Genomic DNA, 12464 nt, shown 5'->3' with positions numbered 1-12464 from the left:
AATTGACGGCAGAAGCATCTTCCATCCCCCACACCAGAAATGTAAATTAAAACTTAAAACAGCAGAATAGTCTGCCGTCTACGTGCTTACAGAAAAAGTAATACGATGCAACAAAGAACGAAATATGTGTAGCGACAGCCCGGCATATTCTCAGATTCCTTATTCCTTACCCTTTTTTAATTTTTCTTTTTAATTTTTTTAAATATTAGATATGTAAATATATTACATAAAAATAAATTTACAAATTAACATAATTATATATCATTAATTAAATCTATTTTATTATAAAATTAAATTTAAAATTTAACATATAATATCAAATTAGATCAATTTATAAATTTATATTTATATGATATATTTTTAACTAAAATATTTCTTTTATTTTTTCATTATACTGTATACAAGTTTAATGAAGTTGGTAAAAATATATAAGGCTCCGTGAAAGACTTGTTAGGAATTCTTAATACCATGGAAGTCTGGTTTTCTTTCCCTATTAAAAAATAAAAAAATTTTATGTATAGTTATTTTTACGTATTTTTTTATACACTCTATTAATATGATTAGTTATGTATTAAAAAAATTGATCCAGTTAATCATATCAATGTAATACATAAAGATTATATAAAAATGAATATACGTAATATTACTTTATAAAATATTGTGCTATTAAATTATTCATATAATATTAACTTAACGATATATTTTTAAACAATAATTAGAATATTAGATCTTTATTTTCTAAAATTATCAAATAGTTACTAAGTCTCATTGAAATTCTCAGTACTTATTGATTGGGGGTGATGTGTTGAGATTTATTAACTAAAGATAAATGATAATTATCATTCTCATATCATATATTAATATATGATTTTTTTATTTTTTATTTAAATACACACATTCATAAATATATGTATTTAAATAAAAAAGATAAAAATAAAAAATCACATATTGATGAATAGTATAAAAATTAATAAATATAATTTTTTTAACTAAATTATATCCTTCTAAGTAAAGGAATAAATAAACTCTATCTCACGCAACTATTAAATGCCCTAAAACCATCTCCCCCTCTCCTCCTCCCTCCCCCTCTCTCTCTCTCTCTCTCTCTCTCTCTCTCTCTCTCTCGTCCTCGGTGGGAAATGTGTTAACTCCCCCTCACTCTTTCTCTTCCCTGCTCATATTTCTTTTAGGACATGTGTCTAGAGCTGTGATTCGATAATGATACAACATCATTCCATTATGATTAAATATTTTATTATTATTTTTTACTTATTTTTTATTAATATTAATTATTATCTAATATTTTATTATTTTTATTTTTATTATCACACATAAATTATCTAAAATCATTACGCTATCTAAATCTATCATAAATGCTTTCACAAGACAAATTTGTCTGTACGAGGACCGAGATTTACGATCACAAGTTCCACGCATCTTTCATTCACGAATGTTACGTGTTAGATATGCATCACCATCAAACCCCACGATGTGTAACCTCTTTCTAGTCAATTTTATCGCTAAATATTGGGGATTGAAGAATAATAGTATCACTCCTAAATGCGTTTATTATATGTATTTATTCATATATTTTAATTTTTTTTAATTTTATTTATTTATTAATAATTAAGAAAATGACTAATTGAATTTTTATTTTATTTTTAATGATTAAGAATGTCTAAAACATATTTAAAAGAAAAGAAACAAATCATTTCACGTGCATTAACTAAAAAGAAAATAACTAAATATAAGATCTATTCGTTCCTAAATTCAATTTCCCATTCAATAAAACTAAAAATATATGGAAAAAAATTAAATTAAATTAAATTTCTCATTCAACTATTTAGATGAGAATTTTTTATTTTTTATGAAAGTTTAAAATATTTTTTTGATATTATTATTATTTTGAAATTTGAAAAAATTAAATTAAAATTTAAAAAAGTTAAATTATTTATTATATTTTATATAAAAATTTAAAAAAACTATAATTATAAAATAAAATGAGAATTTTATGTCTCATCTCACTTGTCAGACCTACCATAATTATTTCAATTGGTCCTCAATCTTACATATTTTTTACCCATTTTAATTTGTACTTTGTACACTTATCATGTCAAAAAAAAAAAAAAAAAAAAAAAAAAAAAGATGCAGAAGACACGTATGGGAGTAGGTAGGGATCTTCAACTGCCAATTCACTGCTAGCATTAGTGCACTCCTCCATATTTTGAGATATTTGACAAGGAAAAATATAATTATAAGTATAATTATATACGAATCTATGTAATAATATAATATGATTGGTCAAAAAATAAATTTTATTGAAAACAGTATTCATTTAAACTTTAAATATAAATAAATCAATATTAATACACAAATTAATATGCGACTGTACTTGTATATATTAAAACTCTTCTCACAATGCCTATTTCAAGCAAACTAATCAAATATATTAGTCCAGCATGCATGCAATTGTCTTCATAGTGGCATATATAGACCAATTATTTGATGCAATTGTGTTAAACACGGCTTGGGTGGAAAGAAAAGGCAAAAGGAAAGAAAATTTAGAAAGGATGATAATTTGTACTGGTGAGTCATTTTCTTTAGCCAAGATATTTTTTAAGAGAACGTTCATTGAGGTTTAGATTGCGTTTAGATATTAAATTAAGTTAAAATAAAAATTAAAAGTTAAATAAAATATTATTTTTTAATATTATTATTATTATTTTAAAATTTTAAAAAATTAAATTGATTATTAATTTTGTATTAAAATTTTAAAAATTTATAATAATTAAATAAAATAAATTGAGAATACTTGAGGAACTAAACTTCCGTTAAAGAGATGAAGACACAAGAAGTCCGTCCTCAGGAAATAGGTCCTTTTAAGCCTTTTTGCCTTTGTATTGTTCGGTTACGCTCTCGGCTTTTTGCCTTTACAGCTCCACGAAAGGTCGTTCACGATTTGGCCCTTATTAAAGGGTCATTTGCCTTCATTGTGTAATATTATTATAATACTGAACAAGCATGTGCCGCATATATAAGAACAAGCGTGCCCAAGTGAATATTAAATATTATTATAAGGGTTTAGTGGCCTTAGTTTAATTTCAAATGCAATCGATCCCGTTGAACAAAACACCGCCCTCAACAGGCTGAGATTTATTTAGAATTTTGTTATTTATAAATAAAGTTACGTATTAATATGTATATTAATATTAATTATTTTATATTTAAAATTTAAATTAATATTATTTTTAATAAAATCTAATTTTTTATTAATCACATTAGAGTAATATACATATTAGTTAGTATTTATATTTACAACTAGATTTCTTATTTATTTATCAGAAAAAGAAGGGTGAGATTTAGGTTTAGTTTGGAAATATAGTTACATAAGTCTTCCCAAGTATTTTTAGATATTAAGTTTATCTTCTACCTCAAAAAAAAAAGTTATTATTTTTATTTTCTAGCATCACTTAAACACATAAAGATTTTCAATTTCAAATATTCAATTTTTTCATCTAATAATTATATAATCATTATAATTTTTCTAAACTCCCAAACAAAATACAAAAAAAATATAATTTTTTCAAATTTTAAAATAATTTTTTAACTTTATAATATTTTTATTTAACTTTTTTCTCTCTTATTTCTCATAACTCAGTAAAATTAAAATATATTAACTCAAATTGTTTTATTATAATTTATAAATTATTTTACTATTATTCACAAATAATTTAAAATATTTTAAATACTAAGGTTGTGCAAGAAATCTGAAGACCCGATCAACTCACAAGGCCCGATTTAATGAAACCCGATAAAATCGGTTTGATATTACAATCAGTTTTGACAACATTTGACCCTATCAATGTCGAGTCATCATTTTGAACTCAATCTTAAAACTACTTCCCTACCCCCATCTTTTCTAGCACTATTTGGTCTGTAGGAAAGTTCGAGAAATTTTTTAGCACTGATGTCCATTAAAGCCTCAGTAAAAACAACATCTTCTCCATTAGAATATACCTTAAGCTTCTGACCATCCTCAGCATTGGCCCTCAACCTCCCAGCCAATGCACAGTAATCCACAAGAACTCTGGAAAGAGAATATTTCAAGCCATCCAAACCCACATATTTTTTAAAAAGGTAGTGATATATGGAGAACCTAAGGAACTTTTGGTCATCAATATTGGAAAGATAGAGGGAATGCTTGGGTGTTGGGCTACTCAGACAGATTAACACATGTTGGTTTGGATAACAACAATCTAAGAGTTTCAAAGATTTTAACATATTTGCCATGTATAATATGCTCTTTAGCTCTTGCTCTCGCTCTTGTTGTAGATGATGTATATACTAAAACAAGAGAGACAGAGAGTGCTAGAAGGGCGAGGTGTGAGAGGATAGCATTGTATATGCAAGAGAGCAATGAGTCAATCACAAATCTACAATTGGATTTGGCGATGAGGAGTACTACGTACCTCGCTAGCTTGGCTTAGGTGCCCAACAATGGCGTCCGTGACCAAACCCATCACCATATCCATCTTTCTCTTGGGTTAGATTGAGGTGGGTATTCTTTGTTATAGGTCTAGTTGTAATGGAACGTGTAGAATAAAGTAGATGTGGAAATGGATGTAAGTCTCCACGAGGTCGTAACATTCTTCGCCCAAATTCGCTGGATGGTACTTGCGTTGATGGCTTCCTCTGCAACGTTTGGAAGATGTTTGGCCACTCAAAATGGCTTGTTTCAACTTGACCTGAATGTACCAGCTCAGTTTGGGTTAGTTTCAACAAATGGTTAGGTGTGGATGAAGTATTCCCAAAATGTGCCTCGGACTGGCCGAGTTGCAGGCCTACTAAATATCCAAGTGAGTTCTTAATATTGGTATATATTTACTTCCAAAACTATGTTGTAATTTTAAGTTTGGACGGTTAGGAGCTTTTTTGGACAAATGACGCTTTTACAAAATATTATTGGCAAAGTATCAGTAGATGAGAATTAGAGAATCTCGGGATTTGGTCTCGTTTTTTTTATATATAATATGAGATGAGTTGAGATTAAAGTTAAAAAATTAAATAAAATATTGTTAGAATATTTTTTTAATATTATTTTTGTTTTAAAATTTGAAAAAGTTGAATTATTTATTTTATTTTGTATGATGATTTTGAAAAGTTGTAATGATGAGTTGAAATGATTTGTAAAAACAAACAAAATGCAAGCCTAGGATGGGAGTAAATATTTTTTATTTTTTTTATAAAACATATTGCATTAATTGATAACAGACATTACAACTTTGACCTAAAATATACATTACAAGACAACTACAATATTAATAACTTCCCAGTACATAATTGTGATAAATATGGTTTAGTCTATACTGTAAACCTCTACATACTACCGTTTGAGAGACAGCACAACTTTGTCTAAGATGGAGTAAATGACATACTCTATGGACAAAAGTCCAAAAGATTTTTTTTTTTTTCTAAAACAAAAGACATAATAGAAATTAAAAATACATAGAAAAAAATAAATTACATCTTTAAAAGACATAGATCCGCATTACATCTAAGTTATTTTTTAATATACTAGGAAGCATTGAAAACTAAAAATATATTATAATAAATATTTACAATTTCATATGTTGTTATAAAAATATAAATACTATGTAGCATTCACCTAAAATAATTATTAAGTCTAATAGAAAAATAAATGTATAAAATAAAAATATCAATTTGATATAAAATAAATTAACAGTAAGAGAAATATATGATCTAAAGTATCTTAGTTAAATATAGCTAAAATTTTATCAATGTAAAAAAGAAAAATGGTTTTGTTTCAATGCCAATTTTTTTTTTTTAACTACAAACAGTTTTATTAGTTTTTTGTTAACCACAGTTCAAATGACCAATTGCAAACAGTTTTATTAAAACAAAATTTAAAAATATTTATTAATCTATTTCATTTCTCACAGACTCTATAAGAAATAATAAAAATACAAAACATTAATTGATTTTATATTTTCGCACTTCTCAAAGTAAAATATTAATCATTACATATTATATTTTAAAATTATTATGAAATTATAATTTAATTCCTTATAAAAATTTTTAATTACACTACACCACCTATTATTATTACTCGTAATAGTTAGAGTCAAATGTATATGTTGTATATTAGTTATTTATTGAATAAATATATAACATTTCAATTTTAAAAATCTAAACTACAGTAAGTGTTAACTATTTAAGCTACCTTTGACTCAATCATATTGTGGCTCAGTTTCATGCCAAAGTAAATATACAATAATTTGTACGTTTAAAGTACTAAATATTAATATGTTCATCATTATTTAAACCGGCCAATCTGTGCATTTGCATGCATGCCCAACTATATATATTGCACAATTTGCACATCGTGACCTATAGATATATACATATATATAAGGGCTAACTAGCCAACGAACTAGGAGTGTGCATCCGGACTAGATTTTTATCCAGTCCGGTCTGGAAATCCGGATCCGGTTGAATCTGGGCGGATTACCGCCCGGATTACACCCGGGCGGTTATTATAAACACAGATCCAGTTACGGATCCGGTTTTATAACCCGGTAATCCGTAACCGGGTTATACACCCGTGATTTACTTTTCTTTGCCGAAAACGACGCCGTTCTCTTACATTTTATTTCCTTTATCGATTGTCGAAGACTCGAATGGATCTCACTCAGAAGTCAGAACACCCTTCTCTCACGCTCGTCTCTCAACCCTAGCCGTGCCGATTAGTAACCATTGAGATTCCTCTCTATCTCAAAACCTAAGGTATGTTAATCTCTCTCTCTCTCTCTCTCTCTCTCTCTCTCTCTCTCTCTCTCTCTCTCTCTCTCTCTCTCACACTCGGTTTGGGTGGATTCATTTTTCTGGGTTTCTATTGGGTCTGTTTGGGTTTATGTTTGATTTTCTGGGTTTAGTATTTTGTGAAGCTGATGTTTATATTGTGCTTTATATCTCTTCCCTTTTTAATGCTTTTGGTCTCCCTTTCTATGTCTCTATCTCGGTTTAGTTGGATTTTTTTTTTCTGGGTTTGTAATTTGATTTTTGTTTCTGTTTGGGTTTGTGTTTGATTTTCTGGATTTAGTATTTTGTGAAACTTATGGTTCGATTATAGAATGGAAAAAAAGAAAAAAAAAAGGTTTTGACAGTGGGTTAATACGTCCAATATTAAAGGAGACTTTAGCTAAAATGTTCATGTCCCGGTTGTAGTTGGCTTAATAATGTAAAACACTCGACCCTGATATACAGTATATATAAGATAAACACCATAGTTTGATGGCATACTACTATGTAGATAAATGTTCATGGCATATGTAAAAGTAAAACACTTGTCAAAAAGGGGAAAAATAACGTATGTGAAGCACATTACAAGAATACACACATACACACAGCTGTGTGTATGTCCACACCTTATGATTGTTGTAATTTTGTACGTTCCAACATCCACTATGTAATTTGAAACTGTAGTTTTTGTGGCCCCCATTGATATTTGGATTGGTCATCCTCAAGTTACTCTTATGCTCCTTTCCTTAGCATACTATAACTATATCTGTGTTGGTTCAATTGCATAGTGGCCTGAGAAAAAGGAAGGTGGATCTGTCTGTGTTTATATGTCAGTCCAAGAAGAGAAAAAGTAAATAGAAGGCATTTCAGTACCTTCTTTCCTAACTTCTTGTTTCTAGAGCATGCACCATTTGGTTACACGAGGAAGGATGTTTTATTAATTGGACTTGGAGTTACTGTCCTGGGCATTGGCTTGAAAACCGGATTGGAGGTATTAGCCTCTCTTATGTAATCATTTAAACTTTTTGGTACACTTGATGCTTATTTCTTTTTGTTTTACACTTTAGCTATGTAGTGAAGAAATATAATTTTGTTAGATATATTGTAACATTGTTGGAAAATCATTAAGTAATATATTTAACAATTTAAAAGAAAATTAGTGACTTCTCACTGGTCTTCCATCCTTGTAACTTTTTTTTTCCAATATATAGGCATTGATTTCCTGGAACCATACCTCGAAGCACATCCTGACGTTGTGAATGGAAGTATAAAGAATTATCCAAGCAATGGGATCAACTTTGCTAGTGCTGGCAGTAGTGTTTTCCCACAAACAAACCAGGACGAGGTAATTAAGAAGATAGACTATCTGCTTTTATTTGGAGTTGATCATACTGCAAAAAAAAAAAAAACCTTCCCTTTTAAATTTTTAATCATCCGAGAATTGATGATATTTATTTAGGCATGCATGGGAACTGATCTTAATTGGCTGTCACGGAATTTTCAACTTGCTTTTCTGTGATGAGAAATGCTTCATGTCCCGATAATGAAATGAGGTATTACTTTCTTAAGATTTATTTTGTTCTTATAAAAAAAAGATTTATTTTCTTCATACTTTTAGCATAATCTTGATCAAAACAATGGTTCTTATCTGCCATTAATATATTCCTTATTTCCTTTTTAGTTTCTCTTTGCTTCTTAATTTGTTGATTACAGGCCATCCATTTACCAGATCAAGGTGAAAGAAATCAAATTTTCTCCCAAATTCAAGATTCAAGATGTGAAGAGTTATGATATTGTATTAGTTTAATTAGCTGCTGTGATGTATTATTATTTATTTTATTCTTTGTAAATTTATATTTTGCATTGTGATGTGACAACAATATTATCTAGTTTGTATTTTTATTTATTTTTTTCTTCGATTAATTTTTTTAGAAAATTCTTTTAAAGTGTTTTGATTATTTTTTTTAAAAAATCTGGACAATTTAAATATGAGATCATATATATTCTTTTTTAAAAAAAAGTGATATAATTTCTTTTTAAAGTTATAAAGATTTTTTTAGAATTTTTTTTTTCCAAAACCCGGATATCCGGGATTAAAAGCGAAAAAAAAAAAAAAAAATCCATTACAATCTAGATTGTAACCGGTTATCCGCCGGGATTGAGTCCAGATTCAATCCGGGCGGATAACCGCCCGGATTTTGAAATCCGGATCCGGATCCGGATGCACACCCTTACAACGAACATTGAATTTTAACTATGATATCTACGATCTAGTATCTACTACTATTATAAAAGAGGTTATCCATAAATGAACAGTAGTTTTTTGGTGATCTTTACTTTTCATTTCTATCCTTCTATCGTTCACGTTTTTCTTTTTTATCCTTATGGTTGGCTTTGTTTTATTCACATATTTATGCTTTTGCCCCTATTTGATCGGCAGTCGTGATCTCTATTCTGAGTCTTTTTTTATTTCATAGGCACAAATCATTCTCTCTCATTCTTGTCTTATTCTCCCTCCTCGGGTTTTCTCTCTCAATGCAAACCCCCACTCTTTTCTCTCTCTTTGTCCCTCCATCAGCAACTGCGGAGCACGCCGGACAACAGCTCTCTCTCGAACTCTCGTACTTCATCCTCTTGCAGTCGTCGTGTAGTCATCGTTAGGGAGACCCATTAAGCTGCCAACCACCATCTAAAGTAGATTCAACCTTCAATTCCACTATGGACCACCACAGACAACGTCACCCACATAGCAAGTTCTACCATGAGATCTAGCCCCCGACGCCCTTCTCTCTCCCTCTCTATTTCTTCGTTTATCCCATCTTTCAACAGCCACCCATCGATGCATGCGATGCAGATAAATGTACTAGTTTCGTTGTTCAAGGCAAGGCCTTGGTGTCATCGCTATCTTTGGGTAAAATAATCCCGAAACTTTAGCTTTTTCATGTACTCTTGAGTGTGTTTGAAATCTGAATTTTTGTTTAAGCTGTGCATTTAGGTGTTTTTATTTTTTATTCTAGGGTTGTTGGTGAATTTAGGTGGAGCTGCCATGGGTGCTAATAAATCAAAGGCGGCTAGCACTACACTACATTTGTAGAAGCGTCCTACAAAGTTGACCAAATCTAGTTCCAAAGCCACTTGGGAAAAGTGTATTTTCCAGTGCTCTCAATCGGCAAATCAACGGAGAGGAAAGAATTACTTTTTGAAGCAAAAGAAGTTGGAAAACCAAAAACAGAATAAAAAGAACGGAATTACATGATAAAAGCAAGGTAAAATAGGTAAAAAAAAGGGACAAAAATATTGTTCATGTTCTATTTGCACTTATTTAATAGAGTTATATTTATATAGTTTATATACAAACATATATAATGATTTCAAGTACTCAATATCAGTCTTTGGCATGATAATTTAATGGGTAATGGGTCCCTTGCATCCTTGGGTTTCTTTGTCATTATATCAAATATGAGATTAAATGATTTATGTTCTGCAGTTGATTGGCGTAGAGATAATTTTGAAATTCTTCAAAATTCTATATTGATGCATCATGTTCTTAATTTTCAAATAAGGCTAAGAAGCGGTGATGATGATAGATATTGGCAGCATACAAATGATGGTAAATTCACTACTCAGTCAACATAGAGCGTTTTTAGAACCCAACATTTTGGATTTTCTACTTCTAAATATATTTGGAGCAAGAATCTTCTATTGAAAATTTATATTTTGTTTGAAAATTGTGGAATAATGGGGGTAGCTTTGGACTTTAATATTACAAAATGTGGCATAAGCTTGGCTTCTAAGTGTAGTTGTGGTTGTGAGGTTGTAAAGTCTGATTTACATGTTTTTAATGATTGTTTTCTTGTTGTATTTGTATAGCATTACTTCTCATATATTTTTGGCATCTTAGATCCTTTAACTTTAGGATGGAGACATAAATTGCTAACTTGGTGATCGGTTTTTTTAGGCATAAATCAAATTCATATAACTGCTCAACTAGTTCCCTATTTAATAATTTGGAAGTTGTGGCTGGTAAGAAACTCAACCAAATATGAAGGTATAATCTAGGGCTGTTCATCCGGGTTCCGACCCAAAAATTCGGGTATACCCAACCCGGAACCCGGATTTGAAATCCGGGCCGAAACCCGGACCGGGTTAACCCGAGTCAGATCCGGACCAGAACCCGGATGAACCCGGGTTTTGTAAAACCCGGATTTCGGATTGAAACCGCCTTTTTTTTTTTTTTTTCTTCTTCTTCTGCTGTATTTGGGCTTTAAAAGTATAATTTCTTTTTAATAAAAACCTATATTATATTAAAGATCTTTTAAGAAAAATCATTGTTAAAAAGCATAATTCTCTTTATGTAAAAACCTATATTTATTATAGAAATTTTTTAAATAATGTTGAAAATCATACCTTTTTTTTTTTAACGTTTATATTTTGTGAAAATTTTTCTAAGAGGTAATGTTAAAAAGCATAACATTGTCCAGAATATAATAAAATATATAAAAATGAAAAACTAAAATGCATGCAATCCACTACAAATTGCATTACATTACAAAATATAAAATTACAAGATATTTTTATGAGATATGAAGTCTTTAAAAATGATGCCATTGAGATATAATTGACAAAAATGTGCGGATATCTTGGAAGCACCTCCCGTTTCTCTCAAGCCATAAACACCAAAACAAACACAAAGGAATCATCCTCCACTCAGCTTTATTACCTCCAGTGCTCCACAACCTGCAGCACCTTCCCAACTAGCCAATCCTGCTTATTGCATTATTTGGAAAATTGTAAAGTAGTTGGAATAATAAAATATGAAGATTAAACAACCAAGGGGCATAACAAGGTTGGGTGATGTTTCCATTTTAGATTTCTTGAGAATTCTATTGTTGAAGACTAAATCGAAAAAGTTCAATTTAATTCAAGTTGAATCTCCCTACTGGTAGAATAAAACTTAATATTTATGGGGCCTCAAAGGGCAACCTCGAACTTGTTGGCTGTGGTGGTATTATTCAAGATCACCATGGGCGTTTATACATGGCCTCTCCATTCAATTGGGGATTGGTACAAATGTATTTTGGAGGAATTTTCGTAGTTAAAACTGGTCTTTTTTTTTGTATTACAAGCTTGGTTTTTATGATGTTATTGTTGAGTCGGATGCATTATTTGTGGTTAATTGGTAAAAAATAAGAAATGACCCACCCCCTTGCAGGTATGTTAATTTTTGGGAGGATATACTTTAACAAGATTATAAGTTTTGATGTGCAACATATATAGTATATAGAGAAGATAATTGTGTGGCATATGGATTAGTTAACTTGTAGTTTCATGTATTACTCAATCTAAAATCTGGTAAACCAGGTATTTGTATGGCCTCTTTGTGATTGATAAAAACCTGGTTTACCAGATTTTAGATGAAAAATAGTACTTGTGAATATTTGCTTTATTTCTATTATTGTAATACATATTTAGAAATAGTAAATGTAAGTAGTAGTTTTTGCTTAGGATGCATGATTTTACAAGAGTTTTGGTTTTGAAATTTACGTAACCCCCAAAACTCTTATATTGCTTGTAAAATGTATTCATCTGTCATAAAAGATAAATATTAATAAAATCAGGATATCGTCTCTCTTCTAAAAAAAAGT

General features: G+C 29.8%; 1 long non-coding RNA gene across 1 annotated transcript; it reads left to right on the top strand.

The window, feature by feature from the left end:
* Positions 1 to 9271: 9271 nt before the first annotated feature.
* LOC122302820 lies at positions 9272 to 10259 on the top strand. Its single transcript, XR_006240527.1, has 2 exons — positions 9272 to 9730; positions 9837 to 10259. It is a non-coding gene; the product is annotated as an uncharacterized LOC122302820 (long non-coding RNA).
* Positions 10260 to 12464: the final 2205 nt, after the last annotated feature.

The sequence above is a fragment of the Carya illinoinensis genome, chromosome 1 (genome assembly GCF_018687715.1).
Source record: "Carya illinoinensis cultivar Pawnee chromosome 1, C.illinoinensisPawnee_v1, whole genome shotgun sequence".
NCBI classification, from domain to species: domain Eukaryota; kingdom Viridiplantae; phylum Streptophyta; class Magnoliopsida; order Fagales; family Juglandaceae; genus Carya; species Carya illinoinensis.
The sequence above is the reverse complement of the archived record's forward strand: the minus strand, read 5'-3'. Positions and strand labels throughout refer to the sequence as shown.